The following is a 24,166-nucleotide window of genomic DNA, read 5'->3' as shown; positions in this document are numbered from 1 at the left end:
TACGTATTTGTACATATTTATATGTGTTCACTTTTTTATTGTATCCCTTTGGTATATATGGTTGTGCCAATTTTCTTCCACGATTTGATCTGAGGAAGTGGGTCTGGCCCAGGAAAGCTCATCACCACTTAAGCATCTTGTTAGTCTTGAAAGTGCTACATAGTCCTGTTTTTTTTGTTTCTTGTAGAGAGAGAAATATTCACTGGGAAGGCGTTCACCATACGAGGAAGTTTCAAAAAAATCCCTAGGTTTCTTTCATCTCCATCTCAAAGCCACCCAACTGAAAGTGATATTTAACAGGCTTGTAGGTATTTAGTTAATCAGTTCAGTGAAGTATCTTGGTAGCTTTGTTTTTCTGTATTTCCCCATGAGCACATTAAACAGGCATTTACTTCTCTCCCATCCCCTTTTAAAGGATACAGTAAACTTAAAATAGTTCTGAGGGTGTGCGTACGTGTGAAACAACTTGGAAAAGTGTCTGATTCCAGTGTCTTGCATATATTTATTTCATGTGTATTTAAAAAAATCTTTTCTTTTGCCATGTCTATTTGGTGCATGGGGAGACTTTAAATTAGCTCACAGGATTGTGGACTAGGTCTTTACCTTTCAGTTTCAGATGAGTAGTTCACTAGGAACATAACTTCAAGAAAGGCCTGAAAGTGGGTGACTGGTGTTTATATCTATTATTTTAAACAATGTTATCCCTTTTTTAATATTTGTGTGTGTTTATACACACACGCACATATTCATATATACTTTGTGGATTTATATACAATTCATAAAGATGTTTTTTAATAAGTTATATTTTAAACAAATAATTCTTAACACTTTACAAATATTCTCCTTTATTGTGATGCCTACAAAAAAACTTGATAACAAACTGTAATGTACTGAGAACACTACTTGTTATGCTGACCAATTCTATATCGCTGTTCCCTTGTACTCCTCTGTCAGTCTCTTATCTTTATATTTAGTCCCTGCCCCAAAGAGTTTACAGTCTATCTCTTTGCTCTCTATGTACACAGTGCCTAGCACAATGAGACCCTGATCCTGGGGTAGGACTTCTATTTGCTGTGGTGATTATAATAATAATTAATAGTAAGTTTTATAATTATTTTATTATCTAATATTGTTTATTACTGTTACATGTTGGTACATATTCTGAACAGGGATGTTAAGCAGATATTTTCTTTTTGTAGAACTTCAACTATGTGACATTGATACTTGTTTATCTACTTTGAAACTTTAATAAACAGCTCTGTAGGCAACCTCTGTTTTTGATATTTGGAATGAACAGTACTGTGTAAGGAATAACAGACCCCTAGTTGTATGTCATTACGCTATAATTCTTTTAAAGGGTTTTTGTAACTCCACATACCACAAGAAATGAGTTTAGGTTCCAGGTCTGCAGTCATATCCATGTAGGCAGAAACTAGCAGAACCCAAGTGATGTTGCTAGAGATTCATACTGCTGCAAGCATCGTGTCTATGAATCCAGTTGTAAGATTGGGTCCTTGATTTGTAAATCTTAGCAGAGTACTAAAATGGAATGCTTAATTCATATATACTTTATAGATTTATTTTAATAATAGCACTTCTTTATTGAAATATCTTAAAGCTGCTAATGAAAGTGTGCTGAGTAACTGCAACGAAGGGTACCTTTATAAATATACAGATAAAGGCAAGAAAGTATTACCTCAGTTTTACAGATGGGGAAACTGAGGCACTAACCAGTTAAGTGGTGCTTCAAATGAACATAATGAGTGAATAGTAATGCTGAGGCTAGATCTCTGGGTAAGCTATGTCTCATAATGCTTAATTATTATTTTTTAATCATCTCTTCTTCCCCGCCCTCTCATTTGTCCTTTGTATTTCAGTATCCAGGTACTATGTGTCTTGTCCTCTTTTATTTTTTTTTCCTGCTTCCTACAGCATGATATTGTTTATATTAGTTAAAGGGACACTGTCAATTGTATGCCTTTTTGACCTGTATATCTTAAATTCTATGAATTGGTGAGGGAGCTTTGTTCTGTATATCTACTGTTGTAGATTTGCTAGTCATTCACCAACAAGTTAATAAAAAAAACAGAACAGAAGGCATTTTTTGGGAGGGAAGCACCTAAATAATCTTTGCTTTATAGACTGAGAATAGTACCGCTGAGCTCAATGGGCATGCATGGTAGTACATTTTAAGTATGTACCATGAGTGTTAATTACTGTCATAAATGCAATTCAGAATTTTTTTCGCTCTGTATGTGACTGGAATATGGGCAAACTGCAAAAAGTCAGCACTTGAAATAGGTAGGATACATTCATTAAAAAGGGAATGGTGTATATATTGCTAAAGAATCTAATATAGAGAATACCTCTAGTTCTTGTGGAAAATGGGAAATACTATCTTCAACTGTCTAATGCAACAGGGCTTTGATCTATGACTGGTTATCTAAAGATCATTTGTGTTACCTTAGCTGTAACTTACAGGCTTAAAAAACAACAAGGAGTCCTGTGACACCTTAGAGACTAACAGATGCATTAGGGCATAAGCCTTCGTGGGTAAAACCACTTTACCCATGAAAGCTTATGCCCTAATAAATCTGTTAGTCTTTAAGGTGCCATAGGACTCCTTGTTGTTTATGCAGTTAGGCTAACATGGCTACCCCTCGGAGACTTTACAGGCTTCAGTCAGAATTGGGATGCCCTGTATAAACACTGAGTAAAAGTTTTTCCCTCTTCTGAGGAGTTTACAGTTTAAGAACTTGTAATCGAATTAAAAAAGAATGTCCTGAATTTTAAAGAACTTGGCTCTCTCGGTGTTCAATATTTTGGTGTAACAACTTTACATGGTCCAAAAAAAAATCTGCCATTTTGGCCACAAAGATAGTTTCTCTAGGTTTCTATGGGTAGGATGTTGCACATCATTGGAGTGTTCTAAGAAGCAAACATTCTGAACCCCTTGTGGAGCACATATACTAACTCAGTTTGCAAGCAGTTTAGTGAGCAAGCCCCTCCTTGTTGATGATCTCTGAAATGTGGGGTCTAGAAAGAATTGCTCTAAAGGCACACTGGCCATTTTTTAATTTAATTTCAGTTGAAAAGCTCTCACTGACTTTAGTGTAAGTAAGGGTAGGTCTGCACTATAAACTTTTGCTGGCATGACTCTGTCCACCAAGGGCGTGAAGAGTTGTGATCTTTGACCAACATAGCTGTGCCAGCAAAAAGCCCTAAGTAGCCATACTTATGACCAAATGTGTGATCTTGCCTCTGTTGTTTGTTTTGCTTGGAGGAGCTATGAGCATTATGTTTCTAGGGTATATCAGTAAAGTATAGCTGTGTCAGTAAAGCACTGGTAGTGTAGACCAGATCCAGGACTCGGGTGTTGTCTTTTTTAAATATTCCCCTGGAGAATTGTGGGACTTTCTAATTAGTACTAGTATCCTACGTGATCTATTTCCATGGGAGGAAGGCATTGATGGACTTGAGGTTTCTTGTTGTCTCTCTTCTTGACTGAAGTAAAATATGCTGAGAACACTGTTTACTTATAGAATAAGAGGACTTCAGACTGGGATTTATGAAACCCTTGCAAACTATGGCATGCAAAGAAAAGGGAGTCTCTTGATAGTTTACTATATTTTTTTATTATTCTGTGCTAACTGTCTAGTAGTTACAAATTGATATGGAAGTTTTCTTCCATATGTGGCTTGGTGGTAGGGATCACCTGGTGTAACCTGCGTTCTAAAGAGCTAGAAGTTCTTATACAGAACCAATATATACTTGAAGTCTTTGTATGCTTTTTCCTGTATATGAAAAGATGTGGTATAACAACTAGTAGAAGTAGGCCTAGTGCAGTTGAGCAAATCTTAAAAGATCCTTTTACCCATGTTAAATAAGTTATTTTGGGAAAGTAGCCTCAACTTATGCAGGATCTAAGCTCTCATCTGTTACTAAAATATATGATATATATATATTCTAGCCCTTATATTTGCAAAAATAAATTTTCAAAGGTGAATCACGTGTAACCAACACAGCGCTGACCTCCGAAATCTGCAGACACAACAAATCCAGTGCTTCTGTTGGTGTTCATAAACTTTTCTCAAGCTTCAGAATCTTGTCAATTTCATTGCAGCTATTCAGAACCACAAATGGCAGATGTGAAAGTGTTAGGTAAATTTCACTTTGCTGCTGTTGCTGTCTGAGAGAGCTTAAATAAAGGTGGAATAGTAGAAATACACACTCTCCTATGTTAGCAGATAGAAGATTCTTGGATCGAGGCAGAGCAATAGAGATCTACAACCTATCCTTGCAGCACCTAGGATATAGTAGGGCATAAGTGTGAAGCATGCAGAGAGAATGCTTTTCCTCTCTACAAGCAGCTGGAAGTGATGGGTATCTTAAAATTTGTTGAAGCAAAATGCAGGACAATGTAGCACTTTAAAGATAACAAGATGGTTTATTAAATGAGCTTTCGTGGGCCAGACCCACTTCCTCAGATCAAATAGTGGAAGAAAATAGTCACAACCATATATACCAAAGGATACAATTAAAAAAAATGAACACATATGAAAAGGACAAATCACATTTCAGAACAGGAGGGGGATGCCTAAAATTTGTTGGGTGCCTATTAGGTGGAAGCTGATATATAAGATAAAAGGTTTGGTTGAGTGAATCAAACTGGAATTGGAACCTGCAGTTGCAAGGATGCTAGATACTTAGAAAATCATCTAGATAAACATGATGCTTAGAGTACTAAACCTTTGTTTATGAGTCTTGGTACAATGATGTAAGGACAAATAGTATGTTCACACAATGTAACTAAAATCCAAGTCATTAGTTTCCTGCTGGGTCTGTTAAACCAAAAATACAAACGTTCTCATTTTATTTTTATTAGTAAGTCTACACACACTATCACTCTCAAGCTATCATTGAGAAAGTACATTTGTTTTTGAATGAATGATGTTTTCAGGTTAAAAGAAGGCTAGATGCTGGCTTTTGAATTAGCTTTCTATGTATTCAGGCATTGGGCATGATTCTGTTATAACCATGCAAGAATCTGAGGGAGAGGAAAGATGGAAAGAGGTGGCTTTAAGACATTTTGTGCATCTCTTCTGTTCTGACACTGGCCTTTGGTATAAATTGGAGCTCCCTCAGGACTGTTGACGTAAATTTAGATGAAACAGCCTCTTATATCAAATGTAACTCTAGTGTTATATGTTCCAGATATGCTCCCTTCTACTGTACCATGCTGCCTATGCTGGTGTGTGTGGAAAGTATCTCTTAACCACAGCCTTGCAGTAGAAATTTCTCAACAAGAATATTGAATACCTAGTGAAAGTGGTGTCCTTAGCTGTCCTTCCTGAAAGGAACAATGTTCTTTGTTTAATATATTAAAAGGACAAAGGATATCTCAATTCAATTCCAGTTTTTATTACAGACTTTCTATGTAATGTCTGGCAAGTCACCTAATCTTTCCGCAACTCGGTTAAACTGTGAAGTGAGAGTAACACTGCTTTATTCTAAGGGATATTGTGAATATAAATTCATTAACATTTGTGAGCTGCTCAGGTACTAAACAATGAGAGCAATGGAAGTACCTAGGTGCATTTTCTCCAGTGAAGGTACTGAAAACACTGGCCCCATGAATTTTCTCTCTACAATACATCTAGCAGAGTCAAAAAGCTGCTTACCATGCAAGAAGATGTCTTGGAGAGATGACAAATCCAGAGAAGACCTCTTGTCCTTGTGCAGATATTCCTTTTTCAATTCCCACTTTTGCTTTTCTTTTCCATGTTCTTGTGTATCCCCACAAGAGGGAGTTCCTCTAGGTTTCCTGTCACTTTGTTCTTGTAAGGGGTGTGAGACTTCAAGATGCTGGATGAGACGAACCTTCCTCATCAGATTTATGCAATAAAATAAGTGTTCTATGTAAAAAATCATTCCCTGAAATCTCAACCATCTGTATGCAAACCAGAATACTCATATTTTTGATTTCTACAGCAACTGTAATATAGCCTTCTCTCCCACTAACAATACTCAGTACATAGAGCTTTTCATCATTACCCTCAAATGATAATCATTACATTCATCTTATAATATGTTCTATAGCTATCAGTGATAATTATGCAGTCTCAGGATATTCAGAATCTGCAGTATGGTTGAATTAGTAATTGTAGAATCATAACTGCAGATTTTTTCCCCCTAATTTTTATGTGCATAAAACTTTCTAGGCACAATATTGCGTGAACATAGTGTTGTGTGTTTCTCTTGTCTTACTATGTTGTTTTTCTAGTCACCTGGGGCAAGATATTTAAGATACCAAACTGGGTGGGGTTGCAACTTCTTTGGAGGATAGGGACATAATTCAAAATGACCTTAGCAAGTTAGAGAAATGGTCAGAGGTAAACAGGATGAAGTTTAATAAAGAGAAATGCAAAGTGCTCCACTTAGGAAGGAACAATCAGTTCCATACATACAAGATGGGAAGCGACTGTCTAGGAAGGAGCATGGCGGAAAGGGATCTAGGGGTCATAGTGGACCACAAGTTGAATATGAGTCAACAGTGTGATGCTGTTGCAAAAAAAGCAAATATGATTCTAGGTTGTATCAACAGGTGTGTTGTAAGCAAAACTCGTGAAGTCATTCTGCCGCTCTACTCTGCACTAGTTAGGCCTCAGCTGGAGTACTGTGTCCAGTTCTGGGCGCCACATTTCAAGAAAGATGTGGAGAAATTGGAAAGGGTACAGAGAAGAGCGACAAGAATGATTAAAGGTCTAGAGAACATGACCTATGAAGCTAGGCTTCATGAACTGGGCTTGTTTAGTTTGGAAAAAAGAAGATTAAGGGGGGACATGATAGCGGTTTTCAGGTATCTAAAAGGGTGTCACAAGGAGGAAGGAGAAAATTTGTTCCTCTTGGTTTCTGAGGACAGGACAAGGAGTAATGGGCTTAAAGTGCAACAGGGGAGGTTTAGATTGGACATTAGGAAAAAATTCCTAACTGTCAGGGTGGTCAAATCTTGGAATAAATTGCCAAGGGAGGTGGTGGAATCTCCCTCTCTGGAGATATTTAAGAACAGGTTAGATAGACATCTGTCAGGGATGGTGTAGACGGAGCTTGGTCCTGCCTTGAAGGCGGGGGGCTGGACTCGATGACCTCTTGAGGTCCCTTCCAGTCCTATGATTCTATGATTATTCTAAGAGTTTGCTGTGTTAGCCTTCACTTTATTTGGTGTATATGTGTATAAATAGTCTTTTCAAATGATTATTCTCTCCAAAATTCTTCAGTTGCCAGGGCTTACAGTTTAGTACTCTTACAATTGGCCAAAAAACCTCCAGTTTTGTAAGAGGGACAACTTGTATTTCACATTTGTCTGAAAACTTTGCACCTAGTATTGCTACAAGTGAAACCTAATATTACTACAACTGAAAGAAATATAGTAAATTCCCTCTCGATTTTTTTTTTTTCAGATTATTTTGAGCATTTGACAGTTTACTGTTTGCCCTATAAAATCAATTTTTTCCCTCGTTGAAAAGATCTTATAAAAATGGTTAGGGAAGTTGGAAAAATCCTTGTACATTTAAAAAAAAGAAGCAAATAAAATGCAGACCATAGTATTTAAGAAGCATGCTATCAGAAACCAGACTCTTCATTTAAAAAAAATCTGTTTACTCCCCTGTTGGCAAACTATTTAATGAGGTTTTTATAAGGATTTCAGGGATGATAACACAGACTACTTTTTGACCATGGATGGGGAAAAATGGATTTCTAATTATACAAATAAGAACTAATAGAATTTAAAGAGTATTTATGAGTTTTTAAAATTTCCAGTGCAAGTTTAGAACTCTGGAAAAGAAAGAAGTGTAACACCCTTAAAGTATTATAATTTATATATGAGTCTCTCTCTTTCCCTGCTTATTATTTCAACTCTACCTTTTACAGCTCTAGTGCTGCTAGGGAGCAGTAACAGTATTGGGACTGACAACTGAACATTTTGGTTTGCCACACAAATGGTTTTGTTGATATTTCACTTGTAGTGTTAATATGCTTTCATAGTCTTTCTTGATATATTGTATGCTTAGTGTTCTTTGGCTTACTTTTTGTGGTTGTCACTGTCTGCTCCCAAAACCTTGCTTTTATTTTTGTTTTTCAAATTTTTCCAAAGGAGCAGCATATTTAGATAGATGCTTTCACATTCAGCAGAAATCCTGAAGTTCCTGGTCTTCAGAGCATATTTAGTTAGATTTAAATGTAACTCTTCTGATATTTAGACAGGATATGAATTGAAAGACAGAACCAGAAGAATAACAAATGGAAGAAGACTGAGAGTAAGAATGGTGTCCTTTTTAGAAACCTGAGCAGATGGAATGCTAATCTGTTACTATACAGTAACAACTTTGACTGTTTGTGGTGAGGCTGACTACTCTTACCCATGCAAAAGTAGATATTTAATTAAAAAAATTGTCTGACTTCTAGATGAATGAGAATACTACATGGTTTGAGTGCATTGAAGTTGTGATATGAGAAACCATGCTAATTCTCTGCAGGATCACTAGCTCAGCTTCAGAAAGAAGTGTTTTGGTGGCTTCCTTATGAAACTCTTCAAGCAAGTTTATTCACACCACAGTAATCATATCCTATCAGATCTGTAGGCACACTCAGGCTACATCTACATGGCAGGCTTCTTGCGCAAGAAGCTTTTTGTGGAAGAGATCTTCCGCAAAAATTTCTTGAGTAAGAGTGCATCCACACTGCAAAAGCGCATTGGAAAAGCGATTTGTGCTTTTGTGCAAGAGAGTGTCCAGACTGCATGGATGCTCTCTCGCAAGAAAGCTCTGATTGCTCTGGTTGCCATTCTGTTAATGGCAGCTGTGCTGCTTTCGATACTTTTTTGCGCAAAACAGCCTATTATTCCTCGTAGAAAAAGGAATACCTATACAGGCAGTCCCCGAGTTACGCGGATCCGACTTATGTCGGATCTGCAGTTACGAACGGGGTTTGCTGCCCGTCTCCCTGGTCTGCTGGAGACCAGCAGACCAGGGAGATGGGAAGCAAAGCCTCTGAGGACGCCGGCAGCGGGACAGCCCAGACGCACCGCGACTGTCCCGCTGCCGGTGTGTTCCGTGGCTTTGCTCCCCGTCTCCCTGGTCTGCTGGTCTCCAGCAGACCAGGGAGACGGGCAGCAAACCCCGTTCGTAACTGCAGATCCGGCATAAGTCGGATCCGCGTAACTCGGGGAGACCAGCAGACCAGGGAGACGGGGAGCAAAGCGGAGCAAATCCGCGGAGCACGCGGGCAGCAGGACAGCCGCGGCGCGTCTGGGCTGTCCTGCTGCCCCCGTGCCCCGCGGCTTTGCTCCGGACGCCTGTGGTACAGCAGCTGGGGCAGAGCAGCTTGGATGCTGCTAGGTTGGTCCAGTAGCGCCGCTCTGCGGTGCTACTGGACCAACCCGGCAGCACCCCAGCTGCTCTGCCCCAGGCGTCCCCAAGTCAGCTGCTGCTGAAACTGACCAGCGCTGACTACAGGAAGCCCGAGGCAGAGTTGTTCTGCCCCGGGCTTCCTGGAATCAGCCGCTGATCAGTTTCAGCAGCAGCTGACTTGGGGACACCTGGGGTTCTTAAGTTGAATCTGTATGTAAGTCGCAACTGGCGCCCAGATTCAGCCTGTTGAAACTGATCAGCGGCTGATTCCAGGAAGCCCGGGGCAGAGTTGCGACTTACATACAGATTCAACTTAAGAACAAACCTACAGTCCCTATCTTGTACATAACCCGGGGACTGCGTGTACCGCAAAAACCCCTCTGTTCTGTCGATTCACTGTAAACTTGCTTGCGCAAAAACACGCTTGAGGTGTGGATGCTCCACGAGTTTTTGCGCAAAACTCTGCAATGTAGACATAGCCTCATGTAGGTATTTGGTGCAGTAAGTCACTGAAACAGAGCTATCCTACTGTTTTAGAAGTGATAGCGATTGGCATTTGAGGAATAAAGCCTTGTGAATTAACACTGGTTATATTAATAAAATTAGCTTTGTTTCATTCAACAAAGAAATATCATGATGATGTCCATGATACGAGCTAGGTTTACGTTTCCATTGAGCAATAAAGGGGAGAGTTGGTTGGCTAATGGAAGATGCAGTGTAAGTTTGTGTGAAAAGTACTTTGGCAATCATTAGTCATGTAAAAGAACTATACTTACCAAACTTGCTTATTTCTTTTTTGGGGGGAGGGGGCAGGGTATGTAGCCTGCTTCAGGGTATGTTGACGTCCACAATATTTGCTTTGCTTCTAATATTCTCTGTTACTTCTAGGAAGACTGGAAAGGCTATACTCTCTCAAGAGCTGTCCTCAGGTATAAGCACTCATTTCCCATAGGATTGATGCTGAGGAATAGATTGGGGCATTGCCACTAGTCCACCAGGTTTTATGCATGTGGGTATGTAAAATTTACTCATTTGATGTTTGATAATATGAATTAGTCCCTTGTGGGGACTAATTCACTGAGAGACAAATAATTTTTTTTTTCCAAGAACAGGTTTCAACTGATCCTCAAGTATTAAACACTTCAACAGGATCTCAATCAAACTCTCTCAAATGGATTCCAAAAATTGTTGATCTCATATTTATTAATACTTAACTAATATAATGGCATGAGTGGAGCAGGAGATAGGGATTTGATACAGGATTAATTTGCTACAGACAGTATTATAATCTCAGTGCATAATAAGCAGTCAGTGCCAATCTTTGCATTCTTAAGCAGTTCATATACTTGCTGGAAAAGCAGTTTGAATGTTCAGTGAACCACCCTTCTAAACAAAAAGCTGGTCCCTTTTTTGTAGGGGGAAATATATAGGAAAGTGAAGAAAAAAACACTTCTATAATTGTACAAACCAAAGAGTTGAATCATCACTTGTTGCATAGTGCAGAATTTAACCAGAATTTGCACAAATACCTTTAACTTCAAGTGGACTTCAATACTTTGACTTCAGTAGGTGGTGTCATTCTTAAATGTGGGGATTTTGATGCTTACTTCAATGGGACAAGGATCAAAGCCTTAGTCAAACTATATTTTACTTGTGTGGTCACATCTTAGTGATGGCTGTTACACCACTTCACATATGTCCTATTTTGCATTAACATTAGATTTGGCACCAACCACTGTGGGAAGACAGGATACTGAGCTAGATGGACCATTGGTCTGATTCCATATGGCAATTTTTATGGTCTGGGGAGGAAAAAAGTTTAAATTTGAATTACTTTCTGAGAGCCAATGATGATTACATGTAGGTATGTTACATAATCTGTTGCCTGGTTCATCCTCCCTTTTCCAATATGTAATTGTAGATGACCTATATTAACATTTACGTGAGTTGCATTTCCTGTCTGATTAATTTTACTGTTGGTCATTCTATAAAAAACATGCTTGGGGACAGAGAAATGTTTTGTAAATGTACTTTTAAAACTACAAAATATTTGGTAAATGGAAGGTTGTATGTACGTCTCTCAGTATGTTTGAAGCTTGCAATAACTTATTGAAGGATGAGCAGAATGCACTATGAATAAATTCCAAGGTAAACTATGAATGTTGGAAAGGGGCACCTTTGCTTTTATGGGAAAGAGCTTTTTGAGAGTCTGGTTCATCTAAAGTGCTTTTATCTTCTCTAGTCTCAACTAACATGAGCAGTTTTGTCACCTGCGAATTTTGCCTCCTCACTACTTACTCCTAGCCCCTTTTCTGATGATTAATAAAAAAGACTGATATATCAGTCCTAGCATTAAACCTATTTCTTAGCTAGTTTCTGATCCATGACTACTTTGTATTTCCCATCTTAACTACATTATTTATTTAAACTTTCTAAAGACCTTTTACAGATTACATCAGAAGAGAAACTTAATCACAGAATTTGTAAGGATGCTATTTGCATCATATTGGGAGTGCCCATGGGAACAGCAATATGAGCTTAATACATAGAATAAATGTCTCAGGACTGCAAATCACCTGTCAGATGTCCAGTTATCCTTACAGCTGTGCTATTTAGTGTTTTGTTTTCATTTTGCCAGACATTACTTACTTATATGAAATTTGGTTTTATGATAATAGCTTCCTTGCCTCTAAAGCTTCTCTAGTGTAAAATAAGAACTGGCCAATGAGCTGGCTGGAATTTCATAATAAACTCCTAAGAGAGCCTTGTTTTGTTATTTTTGTAGCTAGTGATACTGCACTAGAATGCCACTAAGGTGGTGACAGTATCTCTCAGTGTGCAGGATTTAAATATGACTGCACCTGGTTGGAGACAAAGCCAACCATGTAGATAACCAGGACTCTGTGTTTCAAGTAATTGGTGCCTTACCCTGCCTAAATTCCTGATAAATAAATAGAAGAACCTGTTATTTTGTGCTGAGCCCTTTCAGGGTGTTGAACAGGGCTAAGTACAGCTGATTATTATTTTTAAATATGTAGTATTAAAAGCTTTCCTGGTCCTTTTTGATTCAACTCAAGTTGTCCATTGCATGAATCTGGTGACTTTTCTTAATATTTGAGTGATACTTATCATTCAGTTTACATTCCATACTTCTGTTTCTTGCCTTTATTGTATAACAGGAGTAATCCCTCTAATCCACAAATTCATCTTTCTGTAGAAGCCCAAGCCTTTCTCTGGTGTTGGCAAGCCATGAACCACCTTTTTAATGGGTGGAACCTTTAAGTGAACCTCAACTTATGACCACCACAAAGTGACAGAATGAAAAGCTTAGGAAATATGGATGTAAAATCATGTTTTAATTGGTTAACTAGCTAAATATGAAGGCTGGGATGTTAAATTTTGATGAATCAACTAATTGAGTAGTCTGTAAGGAGTGGAGTGGGGTGGGGCTCTCGCTATCCTCGCTGCCCTTTTGCCTTTTAAATGTAGTAAGAGCCACGGGCTCTCTAAAAGGCAGAAGAGCAGCGGGGACTCAAGCAGTCCCTGCTTGCCTGGGGTTCTTTCAAAGGGATAGGTGGAACTTCAGGCAAGTGGGGACTACTTGAGTCCCCGCATGGCCTGCATTCCCTGCACCACCTTTCCCTTTTGAAATGTAGCTTCAGCCTCATAGGGCTCTTGCTACATTTTTTGAGAGGGAGAGGCACAGCAGTCTGACCGGCATGAGCAAGAACTGCTTCAGTTCCCACTTGTCCTGTTCCCCTGCTGTGCCTCTACTTCCTCTGCCTCCCTCACATGGAGACCATGCTGGAAGGGGTGGGGGATGGCTTTTAAGATGGCTCCCCCCATGCTGCCTTTCTCTGATGGAGTATATGCTTATTGGGTAGTCAGCTAGTTACTTACTTTCCTACTCTAGCTCAGCTCGAGCGGCCTCTGCCTACATCCCGTCCCTTGGGCCCCCTGCAGACAGAGGCTGCTCTGGATGCCTGGTCCATTGGGGAGCTGCTCCAGCTCCCACCAGTTAGCCGGAACCAGTAAGCATCACCTATTAGGGGTGATGTTAACCGATTAACCTTTCACATCCCTGCTAGGAAGCCCTCTCAGGTAATTACTTGTTCCACATAGCCTTCACGTTATTTACTCAAATTCATTCTGGAGTTCAAAAACCAAAGCATGCTCTGCAGAAACCAAAGGCCTTTTACACAGATGCCACATCTTCAGTCTGAGGCCATGGGAAAATCAATGCTGTGGCGGTGGATCTTCCGGAGTTTGATTTATCGGATCTAGTCATCTTATCTTAATTTGACCTTAATCAAATCTTAATCGTATCTTAATTTGACCTTCCAGGGTAAGTACAGAAAAGGCCTTAGAGTAGGCAATCTGAATCTTTATTGTGTGCCTGGCTGGTTGAGCAGCTCTGTTCCTCTGAGTGTGAGAACTTCAGAAAGTGCTCAAACAAATCTGGAGTATAGTACAGGCAGTCCCCGATTTACGCGGATCCGACTTATGTCGGATCCGCAGTTACGAACGGGGCTGCCCCAGAGTACACGGACTGCGGGACCTCGCGGTCCTGCCGCCCATGTACTTTGGGGCTTTCTCTGCGTCTCCCTGGTCTGCAGACCAGGAAGACGCAGAGCAAAGCCGCGGAGGGGCTCGGGCAGCCCAGGGGCGCCTGGGCTGCCCGAGCCCCCCCACCCGTCCCCCCTGCGGCTTTGCAAAGCCGCGGGGAAGCCAGCAGCGGAGCAGTCCAGGCGTGCCTGGGCTGCCTTGCTGCCTGAGCCCCCCTACGGCTTCGCAAAGGCTTTGCAAAGCTGCGGGGGAAGCCGGCAGCGGGACAGCCCAGACGCCCCGCGGCTGTCCCGCTGCCGGCGTCCTCAGAGGCTTTGCTCCCCGTCTCCCTGGTCTGCTGGTCTCCAGCAGACCAGGGAGACGGGGAGCAAAGCCGCGGAGGACCCAGGCGGCGGGACCGCGGTGCGTCTCGGTCCGCCGCCCGTGTCTTCCTGGTCTGCTGGGGTGGGGGGGGGGGGGGCGCAGCTAGTACGCCCCCCACACCCTCCCCCAGCAGGCTAGGCTTTTCTCCGGACACCTGTGGCAGAGCAGCTGGGGTGCTGCCGGTTGGTCCCGCAGCGCCGCTCTGGGCACTACTGGTCCAACCCAGCAGCACCCCAGCTGCTCTGGCCCTGATTCAGCCGCTGCTGGTCAGTTTCAGCAGCGGCTGAATCAGGACGCCTGGGGCAGAGCAGATGGGGTGCTGCTGGGTTGGTCCAGTAGTGCTGAGGAGCAGCGCTACTGGAGCAACCCAGCAGCACCCCAACTGCTCTGCCCCAGGCGTCCTGATTTAGCCGCTGCTGAAACCGACCAGCGCTGACTACAGGAAGCCCGAGGCAGAGTTGCTCTGCCCCGGGCTTCCTGGAATCAGCTGCTGATCAGTTTCAGCAGCAGCTGACTTGGGGACGCTTGGGGTTCTTAAGTTGATTCTGTATGTAAGTCAGAACTGGCGGTCAGTTTCAGCAGCGGCTGAATCTGGACGCCAGTTCCGACTTACATACAGATTCAACTTAAGAACAAACCTACAGTCCCTATCTTGTACGTAACCCGGGGACTGCCTGTAGTATAAAGTTACATTCTTGTTTTGAAATTAAGTCTAAAGCACAGCAGTTCCCTCTTAAGTCAGAATGTTCTAGTCTATTACCACCTTGGCAGATCACAGCCATGCTTCTGGGAATTTTTTTACTGGTTGTAGCCTATTCTTGTTTGCAAAACTTAAATTGACAGAATTCTCCATAAATGGTATTGCTACAATGTCTTTGTTTTGCAGTAGCTCATTTTAAAAGTAAGCTTCTCAAATAACTTTAATTCACAATAATTCTGCTTTCTTTAAAAATACTTTCTCCATTGCAAAAGGTACTTGCATAGAGAAAGCATCAGTTCAGCTTCAATTTTCTTTTAGTTTTCCTCTTTCTTCCCCTCTTTTTTTTTTTTTTTTTAAATCTCAACTGGGAATCTTAAGACTATTGGCATCAACAATTAGTGGTTGTGGGAATGTAATCACATACAGCAGCGTAACTTTACAGGGATACTAAATCCCAAGAATTAGAAGATCTCTGAAGAGCTGAAGTGCTGGCAGTTGATAGTCCCTTGGCCAAACTTGCAGCTTCTGACAGGTGATCCTGACTGATCTACCAGAAGATCCCGATCTACTGGTTGGTGACCACTTCTCCACATTGTGTACTCCACCCCGAGTTTTGGTGTTGTATGCAATCATCATCAGTGATGATGTAACGTATGCCATGTTGTTAATAATGTTCTGCGACTTCTTTTAAATCAAATTTATTGTGGTACCAAGTCAAATGCCTTACAAAAGTGTTATTACATTACAACAATGTTATTCACATTATGAATCAAACTTTTAATCTCACTAAAATGTCAAGTTAAATACAATCTAAAATTTCCATAAACCCACATTGATTAACATTAATTATATTATCCCTCCTTTTGATTCTTTATTGATAGTCCTGTATCACTCACTTGATTATCTTGCCCAGGATTAGTGTCAGGTAAGGATGTAAAAGTGTAACCATTTAAATAGTTAACTGATAAGCATCAGCGTATCAGTTTCCATTATGGTTATTGAGAACTCCTAGGGAAGCTTCACTGTGGGCGCTGCAGTATCTGGCTCCCTGGTAGCTTTTGCTGGCCCCGCTCCTGAGGAGACTTTGCTGCAGGCTCTGCAGTATATATTTTTAAAGTTACACTGCAGACCCCACAGTGCATGTAATCAGTAGGGTTTTTAGTGGTTACATGATTACATTTTTACATGACGTTTCACATACCTAATGTCAGATTGACACTGTTATTACCCAAATTTTGAGTATTCTGTTTACCCTTTTGAGTGTTGGCACAAAATTAGCTTTCTGGAACTTTCCTAGCATTCCAAGACTTATAGAAAAACATTAGTGGTCCAGCAAGATCTGCATCCTGCTCACTTAAAAGTTCTTGGGTGCAAATGATCTGGAACCAATTTAAAAATACCTAACTTTAGTAGAAGTCATTTAACATCCTCATGAGATACTAACAAAATGAGATAATTGTTACCTTAAATCAGTGTTTCTCAACCTTTTTTTTTATAAAGTACCCCTTAAAAAAAAAAAAAAGTACCCCAGTACTTACAGTTTTCAGACACACAACATTTTTTTCCTACTATTGCAACACATTTGTTTAAACAACTTAATTGTAGATGGGCGGGCGATGAAATTTCTGGCTGTAAAAAGTCCAAAAATAACACAGTGCTGTAAAACTTGAAACAGAAATTCAGTTTTCTCCAACTTTCAGTTGTGTTGATGTACCCCCCCGACTTCTCTTGAGTACCCCAAAGGGTACTCATTCCACTGGTTGAGAAACACTGCCTTAAGATATAGAAAATATCATGTCTGAAATATCATCTTGAATAAGATGTATTCTAGAAGAGTTGGAAAAAATATTGGATTTGTCTGGAAAAATATTTTTATTCCTTTTGTAACATTGTTTGTAGCGTTCTTTGTTTATCTTTGCTACTACTGGAACCATCCAATACACAGGAGTGTCTATCTATTACAATTTCTCTACTCTCTAATCCATGTATTTCTCTTTTCTTGATGGACTATATATCATAGTAGGTGGAGAACAACAACACGGGTCAGGAAACCTAAAGTCTATATTCAGTTTTACCACTGTCACTTCAAGTTCATTGAGCAAGACACTACTTTTCTGTACCTTGCTTCCCTAATCTGTAAATTGAAATAATAATACCTATCCTTCTTATAAAACATTTTGCAGCTGTTTGATGTGTTGTTTCAAATGTAGAAGAGCATTCTAGATTCTGACTTTGATCACTGCATACTGAAGGTCTTGATCTAGATTTTTTTTTTTTTTAAAGCAGGTATAGCAGTAATTGTACTCAATCCAGGGGACAGATTTTTTTTTTTTTTTTTTTTTTTAAAAGCTGTGGTGTCCAACATGCTAGCCACTTTCAACTGGCCAAATAGCTACGTGTGGTAAGTGGCTTGCTTGTTATAGCAATAGCCAGTTTAGCAGCTACTGCTTCAGGACTGGTTGGAGACAGAATTTTAAAGGATACAGCACTGTAATGGGGCTTCAGAGGTAGGCTCAACTTATGGTACATGCTCAGTGCCACAGAGGAAGCCATGAACTCATGCCTCCATTTCACAGCAGCTAAATGGGGGCAAATAATGTCCCACTCAAGTTTGTTGTGAGAGTAAAATTCATTAATAATTGTGAGGTGCTGAGGTGTTGTGAAGAGAGAGTCTTGTAGGCAGTTGCAGAAGAGGGCAATTAAGCATAAATTCCAGGAGCTCTCCCAGATTTCCAGAATGTCAGTGTTTATGGTATTAGTAAGTATGCTGGTATATTTGTATTAAAGGTACACTTTGCACTTCTCTGTCTACTTAACCAAATGACTCAGTCTTCAAATTACCTCTTTTGTTGTATTCACAGATCCCTTCACATGGGTTCTCTGATGGATGACTCTTCTATTTGACTTTCAAAGCTGGTTTCTTGTGGAGGTTTTTTTTAATATGTTTACTTTAAGCAAGAAGGAAAAAAGCTTCTATATTCAACACATAATTCATAGGCAGTTATGATCAAGCAATTTTTGTTCATGCTGCTGAAATCTATGTTCTAAACTCCTGTTAGAAAAAATATTCTGAAAGCTCTATAAATCTGATCAAAATAAAACCTTTTAAAAAAACAAACCTGAACAAAACCATCTAAACAGCCAGAAACCGGCCAATGGGAATGTGCTGGGGCAGGCAGGGCAGCTCCTAAAACTTCCCTCCTCCCCTCCAGTTTTAAAACAGAAATGAAGCCCCGGCAGCCGCGTTTCTGCTAGGGTTGCCAGGTGTCCGGTTTTGAACTGGACAGTCCAGTATTTGAGCTTTCTGTTTGGGAAATAAAGTGAGAAAATGTAAATGTCTGGTATTTTCTGAATAAGATGTAATGTAGATTGTGATGTAATGTCAGGTGCATCCGGTATTTTTGTTGAAACCATCCGGCAACCCTAGTTTCTGCACAGCACGTGGAGCTGCAAGGCAAGATGGGGAGCCTGCCTGGGGCTCCCCGCTGTCTCTGCGGGCCGGATCTGGTGGCTTGGCGGGCCAGATCTGACCTGCGGGCCGTGTTTTGCCCAGGCCTGGTCTAGAGTAACAGTTGAATGTCAGGCACGTCCTATTGCCCTGACACAACCAAAACCTTGCATTGCTTTAAGTTATAAAAATGGAAGCTGCATATCAAATTTGGTGGTTCTAGCTCTTACCATTTAGGAGGAGTTCTTTAACAAATGGACTCATAGGCAGGCAGACAGACAGATGCACATTTCTAAAATACATAGTTTATATAAAACTTTAGGCATTCAAAGAATGTCTTAAATGGTGAATTGCAAAAAAAAAAATGGAGCATATACACATACATCTGGTGTGTATCAAACATATTCAACTGTTAAATTACTCTCAGGAACAGGGATCTTCGAATGTAGTTGGTGACACAAATTAAAAAATAGTCCTTCCCTCTCTTTTCATTAATAGTTCTTCAAATGGTTAAATGGCAAATAGAAAATTTGTTTTTTCTAGTGTTCCGATACAGGACAGCTTGCTGGAGAGTGTGTGCTTTTATTTTCTAATCTTTGTACACTTCCATGCTCATGCCATGACCCTGACGTGAAGAGACGCATTTGGTGGTAAGATGTCCTGAACAAATAGTTCCAGGTAGATCCAGCATACTGTTCACTTGTGGGGGACCTAAGAAATTGTTCTAATCTTACAATGATCCTGTGATTGTTCATGTTAAACAATGTGTGATTCAGTAATGGCCTGCCATTAATTTGCTTCTCTCGTGTACAATGTAGCTGTGTACTCAGTGGAAAATTTTAAATCATACTATCATGTTCTTTAGTGGAAACAATGTACAGCCACCTAATATTTTTGTGCTGTAGTTTCATCTTAAGTCATTTGGATATTGATAATTAGTGTCTTATAAACATGAGACTTGAAAAAATATTTTGGTATTTTTTTCAAACTGAAGTATGTGCTAAGAATATTTCACTTTATTTTCATAGAGTCTATTCCAGGTTTTGTTTCTATCCCCTTTCCTTCTTAAAAAAAAAAAAAAAAGCCTGTATTGTCTGGTCTAGACCAGAGTTTCTCAACTTAAAAAAAAAAAAAAAAAAAAAAAAGTACCCCAGTACCTACAGTTCTTCTTCGAGTGGCCCCGTGGGTGCTCCACTCTGGGTGCTCCACTCTAGGTGTTGGGTCCCGTCCCGGCGCCGCGGCTCGGAGACTTTTCATAGCCGTGCTCCGTCGGCTCGCGCATGCGTGGTTCCCCAGGAAAGCGTTCGCGCCTTTGATCAGCCGCGCGTGAGCCGGCAACCGTCAGTTCCTCTCAACCGCCTCAGGTCGCGGTCGGAGCTCCCTGATCTCTTCTTCAGTTATGGTTTTAGATAGTTGTTTACCTGTAAATAGTTAAAAATTTTAGTGTTAGCTGTGTTCCTGTTACTTGTTACATGTTCTCTTGTTTAAAAAAAAAACAAAAACAAAAAAAAGTAAAAAACAAAACAAATTTTTCTTTCAAACCCGCTTTTCACTCAGAAGCGGTGTGGTGAAGCGCTAGACTGTGAAACTGACTACCCACAGCGGGGGTTACAGCTGGGATCAGTTTATCGTTTAACTCTGCTGACAATGCCAGGATCAACTGGTTTTAAAAAATGTTCAGTGTGCCGTGAAGCCATACCAACGGCTGACGGCCATGACACGTGTATTAGGTGCCTGGGGGAGACTCATGTCCCTGACAAGTGCACCCATTGCCGTAAATTAACTTCAAGAGCCCGGAGGGAGCGGGAAATGAAGATAAGGATGCTGATGTTTGGCAAGGCGTTGCAGCCTGATCCTATCCCTCCAGCAGCCACAAAAACCTCTCATCACAAGTTTTGTTTGCTAGTTTTGAGTTTTTGTTTAGCTGACCTGTTCGCTAAATGTTCTGAGGCCGCAGTTTTCAAAATTGGTACTTAAAGTTGGGCAATTAAATCCATATTTCACTGATTTCCAGTCAGATGACTTTTATTAGTGTGGCACCTACATTTCTGCTGGAAATTTCAGGGTTTCTGTCCTGGTGCATGCACTCTGCTGCTTCACTCTATGCGTATGAACTTGTATCTCCTGCCATGATCCACAAACCAGGGGTAAGATAGTCAGAGAAGTAGCTGTCTTGCTTATAAGGCTCAATTCAGTTGATGTGCTCTGTGCAACTGACCCCCATTCAAAATCTGTTCGAAGGAGGCAGTGTTGGTGCCTACCTTTTAGCTCAGTGATTAGAACACTTGACTGCGATGTAGGAGACTCAGAATTAATTGGTTCTTCTGTCTGCTTGGGTGAGAAGTTATGAAAAGGGGTTTCTCACCTCATAGGAGAATGCTGTAGATGCTGGACTGTAGGATATTCTGATATGGGCTCCCTCATCTTTCCTGTTGAAGCTGTAAATAAATAGTCATTGGGCCGGAGAAAGCGATCGTGAAAATAACTTTACAGCCTGGTGATTAGGACTCAGGTTGCTGAATCTAATGCCTCAGACCCTTTGTGGATCAGGGCCCAAGTTTGAAAATGTTGGCTTAATGACTCATTTGAAATTTGTTTTATTCCAGTACTAGGATTTACAAGTTGTTCATAATAATTTGCTTGTCTGAGTAAATGACTATAATTCAGGATTTTTTACTTGATTTAGTAAAATGTCAGTTGTTTTAATTTGATTTACTTGTCACAAAGGTCACTGTGTTAATGAGTGCATGGAGTCCGAAAGCAGGGATACTCAGTTATACGGCTGGCTGGCTAGAAGACAGTTGATATTACACAACAAGGGCAGGAAAAAGTCCCTGAAAAAAGTCTTATCTCTGTACGTCTGCATCCTGATAAGTTTGAGACTAGGTCACAGATGAGTTGAGGCACTTGGCATTCCAGACCTTGGAGAGAGAACTGGTAACGTGTTGGATGTGTTTGGTAGAAACGACAGGGAAGGATGGTCTGGGGACAACAAATACAAGCAAGCCTTTTCTTGCCTGCTCATCCAATCCTGCTTTAGCAATCCTTAAGTGAAAAGTTATGGAGTATGAAGAATGTCACCCTTTGCTGGATTGCCTCTGTGCTAGAGGAACTAAAGACAGATGTGTTCTTGTCAGCTCACCTCAGGAAGGTGCAGAAATAATTCTCTGGGATGAGAGACCACAAGTTTCTGGCAGCAGAAGCATTGTACCAGGCATGACCAGCTGATTTACATTGGCCACCAACTCACTGTTTTCGTATGAACTTTAGTAGCAATGTGGCTCTTTTACATCCAGTCTGGCCTGGGTTGTGAGGTAGAGGTTCTCCAAAACAGTTTAGATGTCAGTTTGAGGACCAGTAAATTTACCAGCCAAATCCAACCTGCTATAACTGGGATCGGTTTGCTATCTGGATCTGTTCTTCAGGAACCTAGAATCTTGGTTGGTCCAAAGGAAATAAGATGAACTTTAGGTCATGTGGGATTGCTATCTACCTAAGTACAATTACTTAGAAAATGCTTGAGGATACAGCTTGGGTTGTCATTGGTACTTAGAACCAGACTGAATCACTGGAACCCTCTCTCTAGTCTGCTGAATTTTGCAGAGAGTTTTGTTAGCATGTTATTATAATATACATTAATGGCTCATTGGTACCTGGATCTTGTAAATGAGTGCTCATGTTCAGTCATCTGTATAATGCTGGGATCCTAAAGCAAACCATGGTGCTAATCTACAGGAGATGAAAGGTTTAGTGAAGACCCCAAATCTTGTTTACATTATTTCACTTGTTCATGATTCATACTGATATATTCTATGCCCCTAGACCAATGATGGGCAGTTGAGACTAGTGAATGGGTTGTATGAGTAGCCCTTCTTCATCTCAGTGGGCTGCAATATTGACATAACCAAGATGGGGTAGTTTTGCTAACTGTGCTTGGATACCTAGAATTTGTGGGATGTGCTGATTGAACTGTAGCAGCACTTTGATTGGATACAGAGAGAGTACATGGTTCTTACAGTCAATGTTGTATGCAGTCTGCATGCCCCTCGCTTTACATGCCTTTCGAAATAACTGCCTGCTGTGTAGATGCAGACTAAGTTATTTCAAAATAACGCTAGTTATTTTGAAATGTTGCTCTGTAGACATACCCTTCGGGAATTATACAGCTGTTATGGACACTTTGGCTATGATCATTGTGGACACGGCTTGCTTTTCTTCCCGTTCCCCTGCCACGAAGAGAGCAAGGGTAAAGTACCTGGGTTCCATGCATGCCTCTCAAACCTGGCTGGTGAAGGGAGGGGGCAGAAGAATAATTCACAGAATCCAAGTACTTTCCCCTTGCTCCCTTATTGACAGGGGAACGGGAAGAAAAGTAAGCCGCATCTCAGCAAGCTGCCCCCCTCTCTCCCAAAGTGGCACCCTTGGTGATCAAGAAGCCTTTTTGATGTTTTGGTCTCTTCACTGTTGCTTGTTTTACTAATTTCTTCTTCAGGGGTAAGATTATTTAGAGTGATGGGTGAGCAGACTTCAGCAACATTTGCTGTCTGCCACTATTTTTAACCACTTCCACTTAGACCTGATTATAGGAATGAGACAGCTCTGATTGCATTGATGAATGATGGACATGGCAAGACATCCCAAGATTCTGTTCAAATTGTTGGCAATTTTTGATGTGTAAACTGAAGTGCTGCTGACTCACCAACAAGATCTTGCACCAATGGATGGAGCTGTATTAAAGCCGGCTTCATGTGTTCCCTTCTGATAGATCCCAAAGGTGTACAGATTCTTCTTGTTCCCAAGCAGTCTCCTCTTAGTCAACATTCATGTAAGTCTAGAAATTAGACTGTTATAGTGCTAACATAGTGACTGTATACAACTATTCTTCCTTTTCTCATCTAGCACAGACTTTGCTGCATTCCAAGTGTTTGAAGGCAATCAGTGTCAGGATGTAAGGAAGTTGGCTTAAATGTATTTTGGTTGAGATGAAGCTAATTTTGCTAGGGTGAGGAAAACATGCTGAGCAATTGACAGAAGTTTTATGACCACGCTCTCCAGGGTGCCTGTTGGATTCATTGCTGCTCTAGATATCCTCATAGCAGCTGTGGCCAGAAATGTCTCCTTTCATTTTCTTACTAGATGAAAACTGACCTTTCTCTGAAATGCAGATTTATCCCCATTAATCTGCATTGTTTCCATCTTCAGGCTAGGTTACCACATCTACTAGCTAGGTTTGACTGGAGAGTTCACACACACAAAACTGCAGTGGTTAATAACAAAAGTGAACAGCTGCCTAAATGGATCAAACAGGAGGGGGAGAGAGCATATTCTAGAGGTACATGGTATGTTCACTGACTTCTATCCTATGTTTAGGGCCCTTTGTTTTTTTTGTTTTTGTTTTTTTTTCTTTTTCTTTTTTCCCCCCTGGGAATGTAATAGTGTTTATTATCACAACAAAAAAGACAGGTAAAAATCACTACAGAAACTATAATTTTTTTTCTTAGTAAACCTCAGGGTTTATTTTGGTGTACAGAAAGACAAGGGAAAAGTTAGTATTCAGTAAATTAATGCTTTGAATTCCATTCATCAGTGTGGTCTGCTGCAGAACTCAAAACAGAAAGCCACCTTTGAATTACAGAAAACAATACATCTCTAATCTCTCAAAGTTTTCATTTGAATAAA

At 40.6% G+C, this 24,166-nt stretch overlaps 1 protein-coding gene across 2 annotated transcripts in view; it reads left to right on the top strand.

Moving 5' to 3' along the window:
* FAF1 (Fas associated factor 1) overlaps positions 1-24,166 on the top strand; it is a 305,232-nt gene that overhangs the window by 770 nt on the left and 280,296 nt on the right. The gene's annotated exons all lie outside the window — the stretch shown is intronic.

Source organism: Pelodiscus sinensis, chromosome 9 (assembly GCF_052426305.1).
Source record: "Pelodiscus sinensis isolate ZL-2025 chromosome 9, ASM5242630v1, whole genome shotgun sequence".
Taxonomy (NCBI): domain Eukaryota; kingdom Metazoa; phylum Chordata; order Testudines; family Trionychidae; genus Pelodiscus; species Pelodiscus sinensis.
The sequence above is the reverse complement of the archived record's forward strand: the minus strand, read 5'-3'. Positions and strand labels throughout refer to the sequence as shown.